Source organism: Elaeis guineensis, chromosome 2 (assembly GCF_000442705.2).
Source record: "Elaeis guineensis isolate ETL-2024a chromosome 2, EG11, whole genome shotgun sequence".
NCBI classification, from domain to species: domain Eukaryota; kingdom Viridiplantae; phylum Streptophyta; class Magnoliopsida; order Arecales; family Arecaceae; genus Elaeis; species Elaeis guineensis.
Genome location: NC_025994.2, coordinates 102,033,783 through 102,049,440, shown reverse-complemented (window position 1 = coordinate 102,049,440; position 15,658 = coordinate 102,033,783).

The window sequence follows — 15,658 nt, the reverse complement described above, 5'->3', positions numbered from 1 at the left end:
GATTGCTTAAATCAATATACAAATTTGAGGTTCAATATAACATAACGAAATTATTGATCGTATGTAATAGATAAGATTGTGAATCTTATTATTATTTTTTATTAATTTTTTATTATATTTCAAGAATATGTTATTTTTTATAGCTTTTAATTTGTAGAAAAAATAAATGTTAAATCTATACGAGAAAAGATCTTGTCTTTTAATTTTTTCAATTTTTCTTTATCTTCATTGATCTTTTCTATATCATTTTCTGATTTTTTCTTTACTTTCTCTATTCGCAGGAGTCTCAATTGGGTGGCAAGCTCAAAATGGCGGCCAAATATAGAAGTTTAGGTCCATCTCAATCGAGTGGGAGGTTTGGAGTAGATGAGATAACTCTCCCTCTCAATAAAATTTATTAAATTTTTTTATAGATTATTTTATTATGATTATTTGATAATTTTAAAAATTATTATTATCTTGATGTTAATTTGATTTTAAGATTGGATAGTTTGAAGGTAATTAAATGATGATTAAAATAATTATTAGTATAAATTTATTATAGATTTTTTTATTATCTCAATTGATTTTTCATTAATAAAAATAATATTTATGGTATTGAAATATTTTTTTGTTAGAAAAAGAAGTGGATTATATCTATCTTTTTTTTAGATAATTTTGAAGTTTCGGATCCATCTATTGAGTAGATATTTTTAAAAAAATATTCATTATATTTGCCCATATTAGATTATTGATAAACAAAAAAATATAAGGATTTTAACCTTCATTTTATTAAAATTTATTATATTATATTATTTATTATTGGAGTAAATTAATTATGTGATTTTTTTTCATATTCTTATATGATTTTGTTGATTTAGTTATATTTTCTCATATCACTTAATAATGGAGTATTTGATCATTTAGATGGTTCTTTTTTTTATTATATTTAGCTTTTTAAGACTATTTAAATAGATTTTTAGATCAAAATAAAATATTATTCTAAAAAGATATGATGTATATGATGTTAGGTGGGTTTAAGAAAAAAATATATCAAATTTTAAATTTTTTAAAGATATTTTTAGTGATTTTAGATCATAGCCCTATAAATATTTTAAAATATATTTAAGATTTATTTTTAATTAGTTGTCTCTTAATTATAATTGCATAAATGGATATTGTTGAGATTTTGTCAGAAAAAAATTTGAAAGAAATTATGAAGAAATTAGAATTGCTTAAATCAATATATGAAATCAATGTTTAATACAATATAATGAAGTTATCGATCGCACTCACCAAATAAGATTATGAATTTTATTATATTTTTTTGGTTATTAATTTTTTATTATGTTTCAAAAATACGTTACTATTTTTATAGCATTTGGTTTGTACTAAAATAAATTTTAAATCAATGCGGAAAAAGATCTTGTCTTTTCATTTTTTTTTCTATTTTTTCTTTGTTTTCATTGATTTTTCATATATTTTTCCTATTTTTTCTTTATTTTTTCGTTCGCCGTTTGTAGGTATCTCAATTTGGTGGGAGGCTTAGAGTAGCTGAATAGGAAAGTTTAGATTCATCTCAATCGGATGAAAAATTTTGAGCAGCCAAGGTCATTCTTTCTCTCTCTCTTAATAAAATTTATTAAAATATGTTATCTTTTATAGATTATTTTTTTACTGTCATTTAGTAGTTTAAAAAAATTATTACTATTTTTATGCTAATTTTACATAAAATTTTAAAATAAAAAATGAAGTTCTAGATAAGGATGATATTTGATGTCTTATATATGATGTATGTAGCAGTTTGTTGTACCATTGTTAAGTACCAATTACTTTACATTGAATGATTGTATATTTTTAGAAAGTACAAATAGAATCAATATAAATTTTTGAAAAATAAATTATATATTCTAAAAAATATTGATTTTTTATTATTACTATTATATTTTATTATTTTTTAAACATCATTTAAGTAGAGCCGCATAGCACAGGTTACTTGCTAGTATCTACTATTTAAGACGAAGCTACTGCAATGAGCCCCAAATCCGGTGCCTTCGTCAGTTTTGCAAATATAAATTACCACAGTGGTCCGCAAGTGAGATTTTCTAAAAAATATATTTCAATTAATTTTATGCTTGAATGAATAAGAGTCGAGTGAGTGCATCCATTGTCTAGATCATAGGATGATGGTAATTGATGATCCGTTGGATATTACTATGACCATCTATGTTTAATATCAAGTGCACAAATCATTTACGGGTGAAAATTGAGTTATTTAGATTTTAAAGGATTGGTGGTGCAAATTGCTAGTTTTGGATGTGAGATATCCATCCTAGCTATTATGCATATATTTACTCCAATTGACATGTCATTGTTTATACATGGATTTCTTTGGTATGAAACAAACCACTACAAATAGACGAGCCTATAATATGATTAATTCTGTATAGGTTTGAGTGAGCTCCAAATAATTTACTAGACAAATTGATGAGTCTAGTATTTCTAGCTCATTAGTGGACTTCTTTTCCTTCCATTCTATTAATGAATTATGTATAATAACTTGTAAATCTAAATCAAACAATTGTCCTTTGATAGTACTTGCCCCTGTAGAGATTTTTCAGTTTCAAAATGTCTTGAAACAAACTAATGGGTGTAAATAGATAGCGCACCCCTCCACTAAAATGGGTTAAAAGGCTTGCATATCTTATTCAACAATGTAGGATTCATGCAAGCTAAAATCCTCATTTTGGTCAACTAGCTGTAGAAGCCTTTACTTGAGAGGATGCTATCGATCTAGTGAATATCGCTTATTGATGTTTATTAATGATAATATATAATCGGATTGCACATTAATAAGAATCTTCGTATAGGAGATCTTTTTCTATTATTTATTTTCAATTTCTGTTCTCAACTCATGAAAATGAGCCTGAAACTTCCTTCATAACTCTCAAAACTTCTTCGTAGTAGCTCCATTACATCCCTCATTTCATATAAGTTTAAGATGTCTTTGATTTAATTTTTTTTTTCTCTCTTTTATAGAATCATAATGGAAGAAAATCTAGTCTAGTGTGAAAGTAGGAGTCGAACCAAGTTATCGATGCCAAGGCACTATGCATTTTACAATATTTTATTAGAAGTAATAATGATATTCTAGACATGGAATAATAAGATGACATATATAGTATGAATATAGGTGTGGATTAAAAATACACATGTTCATGAATTGCGTGTATCATGAGGTTTTAGTTTGATCCATAAAAACATAGGATCTTGATTCATCCCCTTCATATCATCGCTTGACAGCATTTGTAGTTGCAAGTAATATTGGCCTAAACTATTTTCTTAAGGTAAACTAGCATCATAAATCCTTAATTAGAGTGTGTTTTGCATAAAAATTATTTAATTATTGATTTTGTAGAAAATTTTAAATCAATCTCTTCACCACATGGTGCACATTGAAGAATTTCTGAACAACCTTGCTTGTGAGCCCATGTATGTAACATGTGATGCACATCCTGTGAAATTCTGACATATATTTTACATCATTGCTCATCTCATACTTAATCCTTGGGATAAATTTATCCAAAAATCTCAAAATAAATGATAGGTTAAAAAATTCAATTTTCCGGTAAACTCAATAATTAAGTGGAATTTTTGAGTGAAATACTCTTAGATCAAGAAATCGCAATCCTCTATCCTACCTCTACTTCTCACACCATTACAACTAGTTGGATGCCAATAAGCAATTCTTTATTTAATCTAATTATTGTTATAAAGAAGAAAAATGAATATTGTTTTGAAATTAATTTATCTCTCAAAATCAAAATGTTTTTTGCTTTTAAGATCAATTGGCATCAGGTGCTTGAAGGAATTTTTGTTAAAAGTTAAAAAATAAAATATATTTAATCATGAACATAAATAATACAAGTTTTAGTCCGACTGCATGATCGCACTAATACTTCTCAGCACACTTTATCCATGTCACTCAAACAAGTGCCATTGTACCTGGCACTATGCAAAATGGTATTAGAGGTGAAAGTACAGATGCAAATAAATCGAACTATTTGCGAGCAAATTTGAGCTTAATTTGAATCCAAGCCTAACTCGATTCGGTTAGTTTTGAACTCAAGTAGTAAGATACTTAGTTCGAAAGCTGACAAACTTATTCAAATATATATATATAATATTATTTTATTTATAATATATATTAATTATATGTTATCAATATATTAAAATTCAAATTTAAGTTTGAGTATGACTTGATTAATATTCGATCGAGTCAAGTTAATCATAAGTTTCATCTTTTTTTTCCTTTTCCTCCTATTATATGTCTCCATCATGAATGGCTCTCTCTCAACTGCTGCTCTTGGCTTGCCCATACATGTCCTCGTCAATATATTCAGCTAAATGATGATGTTGCAATTGCATTCAGTTCATGCTCCGAGGGGATCATGGAAATGTCGACCGATTTTCTCAAATCTTGAATAACTGAATTTCTGTGAGAGGCCCTTCACCTCCAGTTTTTTTTTTTTTTGTCTGTCCTAGTCGCTGACCTCCGACACTGGCAATCTTTTGACAGGCTCTGCTCTATGTACATGTTAGTCTTTTTATGTCCTAGTCGCTAACCTCCAACATTGCCCATCTTTTGAGAAGCTCTTGAGAAGCTGTGTGTACATGTTAGTCATCGCAAGGCACATCTGCTTGACTTTTTACACGGTGTTTCTGGTTCTAATGCTTGATGTTTGTTTTATGTAAGCCTTTCACCTTTTTTTGGTTAAACTGAGAAGCTAATAGCTATTTTAAGATGAAATCAGAAAGCCAAAAACCGAGCTCTGCAATACACAGTGTTGCAGCCAATTTCCTCATCGTCTGGTCGCCGAGAATGAGAGCCTGCAAAAGAAATCCGCACTGACCGGAGGTGACTCCGGCGGGGACCCTCCGATGGTCAAGTCAGAGAGGAGACTAGGCAACAGTAGAAAAGAATCAAAGAGCTCAATCGAGAGAGGGTGAGAGCGAGAGCTAGAGAGGGAGAGTTCGAGGGTTTCGAAAGGACCTCCTCAGCACTGATGCTTTCTCCGATTTATAGTAAGAGGCGGTATGGTCCTGCCGTCGGTGATGTAGACAACGGAAGAGTTGTCAAATCGTCGGGGGTTGTCACGTCGTTGACGAGCTGACAGGTCCTAGGAATTAATTCGTGTCCTTGGCAGGACAGCGCCCCAGGCTCCTGGCAGGACAACACCCCCTGGCGGTTGCACGACATGTCCTTGATAGGACTGCAGCCCATGCCGCTCATTCGGCATCTAGAAGAGCCTGCAGAGGTCGGATGTCGGTTGTCCAAACCGATGGTGAGTCGGTGGTATCCCACCCGACAGGGAGTCGGTGATGCTAGATCGGCTTTCAGACGATCAGAGGTAGTGTTGGCCGGTCTGGCCGATCCGTTCCGGCCGGACACGATCGGTAGTTACTGTTGGTGTTGCCCATTGTCGGACGGGCGAAGTCGGCCGGTCCATCCTCGTGGATGGATCGGCATCGGGACCCGTCGGTGAGTCGGTGTCGAGGATGGGTCGGCGTCGTGACCCGTCGGTGTGTCGGCATTGGTGGTGGGTCGGCGTCGTGACCCGTCGGTGTGTCGGCATTAGTGATGGGTCGGCGTCGTGACCCATCGGTGAGTCGGCGTTGGTGAGTCGGTATTAGGGTCGGTCGGTATATCCCAACAGTTGCCCCCCTCCTGAGCCTGATGTCACATCGGTCCGTGTTTCCACACGGGTGGGGCGTTGGGCGAAAGGAGTGGATCCTTTATTGCGTCCTGCCTTGGTTCTGCTGATCTCACCAACGGACGATCCAGACAAATCGATGTCAGGCATCCTGATGTTCGATGATTTGAGGTCAGATGATCCGATGTTAGATGACCCAGTGTCAGATGATCTAGTGTCAGACGATCCAGTGTCGGACGATCTAGTGTCAGACGATCCCGTGTCAGATGATCCAGTGTCGGACGATCTGGTGTCAGACGATCCCGCGTCAGGCATCTTCTGGGGAACGCAAGCCACCGCCTGGCACCTTCTTTGGGAGCGCGGACCGCTGTCAGGCATCCCATCGGGGACACGGATCGCCGTCAGCGATTTAATTCTGAGGCACGGTCTTTCTGCCACGTGTCGGGAGGTCGTTGGGCCGGCGTCATTCGTATAAATGAAGGCGACGTAGTCCAATCTGGGACGGGTGCACCGAATCGTCGGGCCGGAGGAGGGCCCGGATGCCGCCACGCATCGATCATCCGAGAGGTCCTCGTCGGTGCGGCCACATCCCGACTGTCGAAAGGCCCTATATATATGGGGTCACCCGTTTCCCAAATCTCACCTTTCACACTTTTGCTGCGGAGACTCTGCCCAAGCGATCTCTGACCGTCTCAGGTAGCTGCTTTCGCCTTCCTTCTTTGGAAGGTCCCCCAAGTCTTGTGCTTCCATTTGCTCTGTTCTTGCTCCCCTCGAGATCCTTTTTTCTCCTTCTTCTTCTCTGTTTTTCTTTCTCCTTGGTTCTGGTGTCATGGCCAGAACTTCTCCTCGGGAGGCTCGGTCGGGGAACCCGACCGATGATCTTCGGTCGACCCCGAAAGTGGAGGTTTCCTCACTTTCGGGGCTGAATGTCGATCGGCTCTGGGATCAGTATTGTATCCCGGAGCAGTTCCGACTCTTCGCCCCTGGGGCCGGGGGACGGGTTAACAACCCACCTGTGGGCCAGGTGGCTCTGTACGTCGAGGACCTCCGGGCTGGTCTTCGACTTTCGATTTCGGAGTTCATTCAGAATCTGCTAAATTATTACGGACTTTGTCCGGTGCAACTGGCGCCGAACTCAGTTCGGTTGATAATCAGCTTCGCCCTGTTGTGTCAGCTGTTGCCGACCAACCCTCGGATCTCTCTCTTCCGGGCGTTCTTTATCCTCCGATCCCACCCTAAGGCCCAAGGGTGGTGGCTCTTCAATCTCTGAAAGGGTCTTTCTTTCATCACTGGTCTTCCATCGTCCATTCATGGGTGGAAGAATCAGTTTTTCTTCATTTCCTCTTCTTCTCCCTGGGGTTTTCCTTCTTGCTGGGGCATGCCTCAGACCGAGGCGAACGAGAACAGTCGAGTGGAGGCGGACGACCGGGAGGATTTCTACCGACTCAAGGACATGTCGGTACCGAAGCAGAGGGAGCTTGTTACCGAACAAGCCCTCTATGATGCTGGCCTGAGTCTGGTCTCCCGTCTAGGTACCGTCCGATCCATCGGTTGTCTTTTCGTTTTGCGTTTGTCCCCGAACATGCACTGATTCTCTTATTGAAATCGCAGGGACACCGCCGAGGATGAGGCCGACCGACGTCGAAATCAGACAGTATGCAGTGAGGAAGAGGCCGGCGTCCGGGGTCGGGCCCTCACGACCTCTGAAGAAGCCCTCGAGAGCAGCGCTGACTGCCACCGCATCGACGGCCGATCGATCGGAGCCGGTCATCGCACTTTTGGCTCCGACAGTGCTACCAGAGGAGCAGACAGCAGAGGGAAAGACCGAGGGAACATCGGCGGTTTCGCCGATGGAGGAGGCGTCGGATACCATTCAGGAACCCGAACGTCGTCCGTCGATGCCCACTGCTGCCGCGGGGGGTGCTCAATCAAGCTCGAGCATCCCCTCCTTCCCCGACCTACGGGCCTGGGCGGTCGATCGAGGAAAAGCCTCGATGGCCCCTGCTGACGACCCAAGATCGGGGAGTCGCGCTGCATCGCCTGGCGCTGGGGTCCCTGAGGGAGCGTCAGCCCTGGCCGACCATAACTTGGCCAGGAGACTATGTCAGGGGATCCTCCTCCCAGCCGACGTGGAGGTTCTGAAGGCTCGGCAGGTGACCGAGATGCTGTCTTCTTTTTATCCGACCATGGTCGGGGTAAGTTCCACCTCACCTCCTTCCTCCTTACTGTCTTTGTTATTTCATCTTTCTGACGGTTAGTCCTCGTTTGCAATTGATTTACACCATGTCCGAACTAGAGGCCGGTTACCGGAGGTTCGGGGACATCCGGGTGGCCTGGAAGGACAGGGCGACGGCCGTTGAAGCCGACAAGGCGGTACTGATCGAGCAGTTGAAGCTGTCGACCGATCGGGAGGCGAGGCTTGAAGACGAGATCTCTCGTCTCGGGGCCGAACTTAAGTCGGCCCGCGGGGAAGCCAAGCGTAAGGGTCGGACCGCTCACCGACTGCGGTGCGAGCGGGATGGCGTCGTCGCCGAGCTCGAGGCCGAACGCGAGTAGCTCCGAGTCAGCCTGGAGAATCTTGCCAAGGCCGAGGAGGACTTGTCGATCGCCCAAGCCGACGCCGACATAGCGAAGACAGAGGCAGAGTCGGCCAAGGAATCCTTCGATCGGGCAGAAGCGGAGGTGAGGTCGGCAAAGGAGTCGCTAGGTCGGGCGGTGGAGGACTTTCGCGGCTCCGACAGATATCGGGAAGAACTCCTGGAAATCGGCTTCGCATCGTACCGGGTGGGGTACGAAGATGGTCGGGACGCCGTCCAGGCCTTGTATCCGAAGCTGGACCTCAGCGGTATCATCCCCCCAGGATCTGAGGACCAAGCCACAGAAGAGGTGGCTGACCCATCGTCGGGAGATGCTGCTGCGGTGGAGGAGACTGTCCCAGAGCAGATCGCCGAAGAGGAGACGGTCCGACCCCTGACCTAGCTTCGACCTTCGACCAAGCGCCGACCTCCGATCCAGCACCGACCGTCGATCCAGCGTCGACCATGGTGGATGCACCGGCTGTCCCCGAGCTCTTCCCGGTCGAAGAGATCGACTCTGAAGGATGATCGGGGTCTTATCATTTTTTGTTTTGCTTTACATACTTGTAACCGGGCTTCGACCCAATTTTGTAGACTTGAATACACTTAAGCATACTTTCAATTTTATTTTCAACTTCTTCCCTTCGCATGTCAGGATGTGCTCTGACTTAGAGTCGTAGAGTTATAGAGTCGCAGACCCGACGTACCACATTAGGTCACTTAGCGACATCCCAAGTCGTTAGTCGGGGTAGTCAGCAACATACGCCATAGGAAAGGCAAGGTGAACTTCGATCACAAACCATCCGTCCGGCGGTCGTAGTGTGCGTCCGTCGGAGGCCTGAGACGAACGTCCGTCGCTCGGTTGCGAGTCAAAGGTCAAAGTCGAATGCACGTCGTCCTAATACGAGTCGGGCACGTTCGTTAAGTCGGGGATCGACCGACTTCCAGACAAGCATCCGTTGAGTCGGGCACGTTTGCGGAGTCGAAGGTCGTTCGCGGGGTTGAAGGTCGACCGACCTTCGAGCGCACCCCGATGACCCGAACATTGCGTAGGGTCGAATGTCGTCTGATATGATCAGTCGGATGGCGTCCGATGCATTTAGTCGAGGAAACGATGACAAGTCGAGTTCCCATTATCCAGACCTAGGTCGGGTACTTACGTCGCGCCGTGTGATAAATGGTGGTAAGCCGAATATCCTTCGACCGATTGTGACCTGGTCGATAAGTTGCGAACGCGACGTCGGTCGCGTTGGCGCTTTGCCTTTCTCGGCCGAGGCCGAGTCGGCGAGTCGGCCGATCATTCTGCCCGATCGTTTTGCCTGAGAGTTTTAACTATAGAAGGAGTGTGACTCCCATCGTCGTGGATATATCGGTCCTTTTAAGCGCCCGATGCATCGTCGGCGGTCAGGCCATTGGTCCTCAGTGGAACGTTAGGCTCAAGTCGGGACGTCGGGACCCGTACTTCTTGACGAGCGCCGACCCACGGTCGAAGAGTCGAAATCCCAAATTTTGAGGTTTTGAAATTGGATTTCTATTCCAAGTGAAGGGATACAGAGTTCACTGGTGGTATAACCTCAGATTGTCGGCATTCCAAGTCTGTGGGATGGCCGTCCCTTCTAGGGTCTCTGGCTGGTAAGCTCTCGGCCCGTAGGTGTCGGCTATCTTGTAGGGTCCCTCCCAGTTTGGGGACAACTTTCCCCGGTCCAGGGGCTTCGAGACTTTCGCCTTTCTTAGGACTAGATCTCCAGGCCTGAAAAGCTTCGGCTTGACCTTGGCGTTGTAATATCGGGCCACCTTTTGTCGGTAGGAAGCCATACGGAGTTGTGCTTCGCATCGGAGTTCGGGCAAGAGGTCCAAGTCGGCTCTCCGACACTCGGAGTTGTCTGGCTCGCGGTACTGCTCGACTCTGGTCGATGATAACTCGATCTCCAGCGGGATCATGGCTTCCGTTCCGTAGGCTAAGTTGAAGGGAGATTCTCCGGTTGGGACACGGGGCGTCGTTCGGTACGCCCACAAGACAGAGTTCAATTCTTCGACCCATAGGCCTTTGGCTTCATTTAGTCGGGTTTTTAGTCCATGCAGGATGGTCCGGTTGGTCACCTCGACTTCACCGTTGGACTATGGATGCCCGACCGAGGTCAGTCGGTGCGTGATATGAAACTTCTCACAGAAGCCTCTGAAGTCCTAGTTGTCGAACTGTCGCCCGTTGTCGGTAATGATGGTGTTTGGCAATTCGAACCTGAAGATGATGGACTTCTGAATGACATCTTCCATCTTCTGCTCAGTGATTTGCGCCAAGGGTTCGGCTTTCACCCACTTAGTGAAGTAGTCAATCACGATGACTATGAACTTCCGTTGTCCGGATGCCGGAGGAAAGGGTCCGAGTATGTCGATTCCTCACTGGGCGAAGGGCCACGGGGCGACGACCGGATTGAGCTGGCTGGCGGGTCGGTGTTGTATGTTGGCATACCTTTGGCACGGTTCGCACCTCCAAACCAACTCAACCGCGTCCTTCTTCATAGTGGGCCAGTAGTAACCCTGTCGCAGGACTTTGTAAGCCAGGGACTTGCCCCCCAAGTGATCACCGCAGATCCCTTCATGTACTTCTCTGAGGGCATAGTCCGCATCGGTCGGCCCTAGGCACTTCAGCAAGGGAAGAGAGAACGATCTTTTGTATAGTCGACCGTCGATCATCACATATTGGGAAGCCACCCATCGAAGTCGTTTGGCTTCCGCGGGGTCTTCAGGGGTAGATCCGTCGGTCAGGTACTGAGCGATCGGATCCATCCAGCTCGGCTCTGTCGCCAGTTGCAGCATCTCTTCGACCTTGTCGATGCTCGGTTGTTCAAGACTTTCTACGAACGTCCGGCCCAAGGTGCCGTAGTCGGATGTCGCGAGCCTGGAGAGTGCGTCGGCCCGAGCATTTTCCGCCTTGGGGATGTGGAAGATCTCGGAGTACATGAAGGGCACCACGAGATCTTTTATTTTTTGGTGGTATTTGGCCATGGTCAGATCCCGCGCTTCGAACTCGCCTCTGACCTATCCAACGATCAGTTGAGAGTCGGAGAAGACTTTGAGTCGATCGACCCCGAGCTCCAGTGCCAACCTCAAGCCCGCGACGAGCGCCTCATATTCGGCCTGATTGTTGGAGGCCTTGAAGTCGAGTCGGAGGGCGTGCTCGGTAACCACTCCCTCCGAGTTGGTGAGCAGGAACCCGGCCCCGCTCCCTCGAGCGTTGGAGGCTCCGTCGATGTGCAACACCCAGGTTGAATCGGGGTCACATTCGGAGGTCCCAACCTCTTCGGGGCCCCCTTCCCCCGACGCTCGATCGGTCGTCGGGCATTTCACGACAAAGTCGGTCAGAACCTGAGCTTTCAGAGCAGGTCGCTGTCGGTATTGGATGTCGAATTCACTCAGTCTCACAGCCCACTTCGCCAGCCATCCTGATGTGTCAGGGCGGTGCAGGATTGTTCTCAGGGGTTGGTCGGTGAGGACCACGATTGCGTGCGCCTGGAAGTACGGACGGAGCCGCTGCGCTGAAATGACCAGAGCGAAAATTATTTTCTCTGCTTTCGAGTACCGAGTTTCGGCTTCGTGAAGCACTTTGCTGACGTAATATATCGGTTGGTGAACTCGGTTCTTGTTCTCTCGGACGAGCACCGAGCTAACTGCTTTCGGGGAGATAGCCAAGTAAAGATACAGTATCTCCCCGACCTCCGGCCTCACAAGTAGGGGCGGAGAAGTCAGGTATTTTTTCAGTTCCTCAAAGGCTTGTCGGCACTCGTCCGGCCAAGAGAAATGCTTTGCCTGTCTTAGGGTTTTGAAGAACGGGAGGCATCTCTCGGCCGATCGAGAAATGAATCGGCTGAGCGCGATGATCCTTCCGTTGAGTTGCTGCACCTCCTTTTTGGTGTCCGGATGTCACATGTCGACGATGGCCTTGATCTTCTCGGGGTTGGCCTCGATTCCTCGTTGCGAAACGAGGAACCCGAGGAACTTCCCCGAGGTCACTCCGAAGGCACACTTAGTCGGGTTCAGCTTCATCCGGTGTCGTCGTAGAGTGCGGAAGGTTTCTTCGAGATCTCGCACATGATCCGAAATTTGCGCACTTTTCACCAGCATGTCGTCCACATACACTTCCATGTTGCGCCCGATTTGGTCTTTGAAGACCTTGTTGACAAGTCGCTGGTAGGTGGCTCCGACGTTCTTCAGTCCGAAGGGCATTACTCTGTAGCAGTAGAGGCCTTTGGCGGTCACGAAAGCCGTATGCTCCTCGTCCTCGGGTGCCATCCGAATCTGGTTATACCCGATGAAGGCATGCATGAAGCTGAGCAGTCGATAACCGGACGTCGCATCCACCAGCTGGTCGATCTTCGGAAGTGGGAAGCTATCCTTCGGACAGGTCCGATTCAAGTCGGTGTAGTCGATACAGATCCTCCACTTTTCGTTGGCTTTCTTCACCATAACGATATTAGCGAGCCAGTCGGGATAGGTGGTCTCTCTAATGAAGCCCGTCTCGAGTAGCTTATCCACCTCCTCGTCGATGGTCTTCTGTCTTTCAGGAGCAAAAGATCGCTTCTTCTGCCTTACCGACCTCATCGCTGGGTCAATGTTGAGTCGGTGTGTCATTGTCTCCGGAGGGATACCCGGCATATCCGCTGCCGACCAAGCGAATACGTCGGTATTGGCCTTCAGCAGCTCCACCAGCTGTCGTCGCTCGGGGTCGGGTAATTGGGACCCGACCCAGACCACTCGCTCGAAATTCTCCATCATCGGGATGGGAACAAGCTGTTCAGCCGGTTCACCCCGTTCTTCTTCTTCCCGTTGGTCCAACTTGTCAGCCGTCAGGGAGCTCTTTGATTCGTCGCTCTAAGCAGAGATCTGAAAGCATCGTCGGGCGAGTTGTTGGTCTCCACGCATCTCTCCGACTCTATTTTTGGTCGGGAACCGAACCAGGAGATGATACGTCGAAACTATCGCCTTGAGGGTGTTTAGTCCGGATCTTTCAAGTATGGCATTGTAGGCCGAAGGTACTTGGACGACCGCAAAAGTCAAATGGACTGTGCTTTGTCGTGGTTCGGTTCCAGCCGTCACGGGCAAACTAACTTCTCCTTCCACCGTGACAGCATCTCCAGCGAAGCCTATCAAGGGTGTAGAGACTTTCTTGAGTCGGTCGGCCGACAGTCGCATCCGAGAAAAGGTCGAGTAAAACAAAACGTTCGTTGAACTTCCATTATCTACAAAGATTCTTTTTACATCATAATTGGCTATTATTGTCGAGACAACAACAGCATCATCATGGAGAGTTTGGATGTCCCGAACATCTTCTTCTGTAAAAGTAATTACATTGTCCGGGCATAGCTTCTTCGTCGGTTCCCCTCCAGCGGACGTCCCCGGGCCCAGTCGTTTGGAAATCATATTGATGACCCCGGCCGTAGGTTGGTTATTCGTTGCTTCTTCAGTCGGCTGGGGTCGTCGGTCGGCAACGGGATGAGTCAGCAGATTCCTCCGAAACTTGTCGAGATATCCCCGACGTATGAGGGCTTCAATTTCATCCTTAAGTTGGATGCATTGCTCGGTATTGTGGCCGTGGCCCTGATGGAATCGATAGTACTTCCGTCGGTCGAGGCCCTTTGCCTTCAGAGGCAAAGGCCGTCGCAGATATTCTTCCCCTTCGATCTCCATCAAAATCTGCGCACGAGGAGCAGAGAGAGGAGTATAGGAGTCATACCTGGGACGTGTCGGCCTCGGACTCCGCCGTCGAGGTGATCTCTGATTCTGCCACGGGGGTGAGACCCGACCGTCGGTCGGGGGCTTGTTAGGCACGGCAGGGTCCCAACCCTTCCTCCGCTTCTCCTTCGGGCCCTTGGGCTCGGTCAGGCACCGGTCGGAAGCTCCTTCGTCCGCGCGCATGTACTTGTACGCGTGCTCCAGCAATTCAACGTACGTTCGGGGGAGGGTCTTATCCAAGGAGTATGTGAACCGAGATGCCCTCAGCCCCCGCTTCATGGCCGAGATGGCCATGTCTTCATTGAGGTTCCGAACCTCAAGCGTGGCCGCGTTGAATCGCGCCACGAAGTGTCGGAGCATCTCGTTTTCTCCTTGTTTGAGGAAAAAGAGGCTGTCCGAGGTTCGTGGCGGCTTCTGGCTAGTGCTGAAGTGGACCACGAAAGAGTGCTCGAGCTATCCAAAGGAGTGGATACTTCCTGATCGAAGACCGGAGTACCAGGCTCTGGCAGCTTTGCGGAGCGTGGCGGGGAAGCCGATGCAAAGAAGAGCGTCGGTTGCCCCCTGAATCATCATGAGAGCCTTGTAGCTCTCCAAGTGGTCGACTGGGTCGGTGGAGCCGTCGTAAGACTCCACATGTGGCATCTTGAACCGATCGGGGATCGGTTCGTCGAGGATAAGTCGAGAGAGAGGCTGGGCGGTTTGAAAGTCGACGTCATTCGAGGACTTCTGTCCGTCCACCTGCAGCTGGGCGAGCCGACGGTCGATTTCTTCGAACCTGCGTTCGTAGTCTTCTATCCGTCGGTACTGAGAGACTCCGGGGGTGGAGTCTCCCGATGAGTCCGAGAGAGAGGCGGACGGTGTTCACGGCCGCTTTTCCTTCCTCGCTCGTTCCAGTTGGGAGGGAGAGGGCCGTCGAGACCGATGGGTATCACGCCGCGGCCGCCCCTCCTCCTCCCGGTGGGAGCGCTGCGGCAGGTGCTCCCGAGGAGGCGACGGAGACCGACGCGAGCGTCGGCGGCTGCTCCTGGAGGGCATCGAACGTGCCGCCAGTTGCTCGGCCGGCGAGGGCGGCAACCGGATCGGTTGTTGCTGAAGGCTTTTGACCATATCCGTCAGCACGGTCATTTGCCGCACGATCGCCGCGATCTGCGCCTCCGTGGTCACCACGGGATGCGGAGAGCTAGGTTCCGCCATGGAGGGTGGAGGAGAGGTCTCTTCCCGACGGGAAGAGCGCCTCGCCGATCTAGTGACCCTCGACCACTGAGCTCTTGTCTTTGTCATCTTGGATTCCATGGGGGTTATAATTCCTGGTGCTGTCGATCGACCCCCCTATCTGGCGCGCCAATCTGTTACGGCCAATCCCCTCGTAACCTGATCGCCGGGAACGAGCGCTTGCAAAAGAAGTCCGCACAGACCAGAGGTGACTCCGACGGGGACCCTCCGACGGTCAAGTCAGAGAGGAGACTAGGCAACAATAGAAGAGAATCAAAGAGCTCAATCGAGAGAGGGTGAGAGCGAGAGCTAGAGAGGGAGAGTTCGAGGGTTTCGAAAGGACCTCCTCAGCACTGTTGCTTTTCCCGATTTATAGTAAGAGGCGGTATGGTCCTGCCGTCGGTGATGTAGATAACGGAAGAGTTGTCAAATCATCGGGGGTTGTCA